Source organism: Sceloporus undulatus, chromosome 3 (assembly GCF_019175285.1).
Source record: "Sceloporus undulatus isolate JIND9_A2432 ecotype Alabama chromosome 3, SceUnd_v1.1, whole genome shotgun sequence".
NCBI classification, from domain to species: domain Eukaryota; kingdom Metazoa; phylum Chordata; class Lepidosauria; order Squamata; family Phrynosomatidae; genus Sceloporus; species Sceloporus undulatus.
Genome location: NC_056524.1, coordinates 265607394 through 265609914, shown reverse-complemented (window position 1 = coordinate 265609914; position 2521 = coordinate 265607394).

Sequence of the window (2521 nt, the reverse complement as noted above, 5' to 3'; positions counted from 1 at the left end):
GTGTGACCCCATCCAGGACTGGAGGTTGCAACCCAATTCTTGGTTTTGGGGCCGCTACCGTGAGCACCTCTGTCTTGTCCGGATTCAGTTTCAATCTGTTTTTCCTCATCCAGCCCATTACTGCCTGGAGACATTCATTGAGAGAGGAGATGCCATTAGAATTCGAGGCCGACGAATGAGACACGGAGAAATAGATCTGGGTGTCATCAGTGTACTGATAACACCCAGCTCCACAACTCCAAATAATCTCACCCAGCGGCTCCATATAGATGTTAAATAACATTGGGGACAGTATAGCACCCGGTGGAACCCCACAGGTGAGCTCCCTTTTACTGGAGCAGCTGTCCCTGAGCAGCACCCTCTGGGATCTGCCTGAGAGGAAGGACCGGAACCATTGCAATGCAGTGCCTCCGATACCTAACCCCTTCAGGCGGTCCAAGAGGATGCCGTGCTCTATCGTGTCAAAAGCTGCTGAGAGGTCTAGGAGCACCAACAGGGTTACACATTTCAACATGGATGACCCTAAGACTTTTGTAGCTTATACCCCATGAACAGCTCATGGGTCCTTTTTTAATATCAAGCTCATTACTTTTTTTTAGAAAAGGCAAAGCTTTTTCTGAAAAAATGCAGGGACAATTATTTTGCTTTCTTTAAATTTGGACAGTAACACACTACACTGTTAAAGTGCTATTATTCCACTTCAACATCTATGGAGTTTATCACATGGGAGGGAAGTGCCCAAATCTCGTAGATAAATGGGGTTTAAATCTGTGAATATCCTGTAAGAGCGGGATTGTTTTCAGACAATGTCTTGTGACTTTGGCATTAACCCGACATTAACCTGTGCAGACAGCCGCAAAATCGCACCACTTTTTAACTTCATGAAAATCCTGAAGTTAAAAAGTGGCATGATTTTGTGACTTTTTGCACGAGTTAATGTTGGGTTAATGCTAAAGTGCCCAGACGTGTCTAAAAATAATCCCAATCCAGTGGGATATTCACAGGATTTAAATCCCATTTATCTACGAGATTTGGATGCTTTGTCTCCCGTGATAAACTCCTATGTCTGCTTCCTGTGGAATCCTGGCATTTGTAGTTTAATAGCCTAAGAGCTCTGTAATTGAGAATTCTAAATGCCCCTTCCTAAACTGCAAATTTTAGAATTCCACATGAGGCAGTCATAGCATTTAATGTGGAATAGCACTATAACAATGTAGTGTGATATTGTCCAAATCCTTTCCTTTCCTTTCCTTTCTCATTGTAGTTTGATATTCTCCAAAACCTACCTTCCTTCCTTCCTTCCTTCCTTCCTTCCTTCCTTCCTTCCTTCCTTTGTGCTCTTAGCTGTATGGGTACAGGTGGTGATCTGTGGCAAGAGTTGGTGTCTTCAGCACACACCCTCTCATATACATTGTCCCATATTACTTAATGGCAGAGATCTTACCACAGGGTTGTTGTCACTGCTGTTGTGTGCCTTCAAGTTGTTTCCAACTTATAATAACTTCTGTTATTTCACAGGTTTTCCATCTGCAAAATTATGGAGCAATTCTGCTACTTAGTCCTCATATTGAAAGGCAACATTATCCAACTGACTACACAAATGGAGTATTAGAGTGTGACACTCCTTCCCAGGGGAGACTCGGTTGGTCTCTTCTCTGCTTTCATTTTCTTAACAGGCAAAGACGCCATTCAAATAGGCCCTTGGCCTTAACCAGTTGGGGTAGAAGAAGCTACAATGGTTTTGCTTTTTAAAATGTTCATTTGTTCATTCATTCATTCATTCATTCATTCAGCGTATATCCTCCCTTTTCCCCAGGATGGGACCCAAAGTTCCATGTGTTTCCTATCCTTTTAATATGTGTATCACATGTTTTTAATTGTTTAATAATAAATAATAAAACTCAAGGCAGAGTGCAACATAAATTGAAATACATAAAACCATTTCAACACATTAAATTAAAACACATAAACATAAGGCATATTGAAATCATCCAACATAAAATTTAAAATACACCAATTTAAAATTCATGGTTTAAAATTGGCTGGGTAGGCTTGCCTTTAATATTTTTTAAAACTGAGACGAATCTCTCCCAGAAGGTCATTTCACAGTCAGCGGGTGGCAGATGAAAATGTCCTCTGGATGATGGTTACCATTCTAATTTGGTCCAGTTGAACTAAATGTCCCCAAGAGGACCTGAGTTTATGGGGCAGATTACACAGGAAGAGGTGATCCCATAGGTAACCTGGACCCAAACCATGTCTGAAAGGCAATAACCAACACTTTGTACTTTGCTTGGAGACTAACTAGTAGCCAGTGGAATGGTTTTAATATTGGTGTCATATGCTCAGTCCTAGTTGTGCCAGTGGTCAATCTGACTGCCATGTTTTGAACTAACTGAAGTCTCTGTACTTGGTATAAAGGTAGCCCATTGTGCATTGCAAAAGTCTAGCCTTAAGGTTACTAGCACTTTGGTTATAGGCCACTTTCAGTTTCATACTGGGAGAAAGCAGGATTTAACAT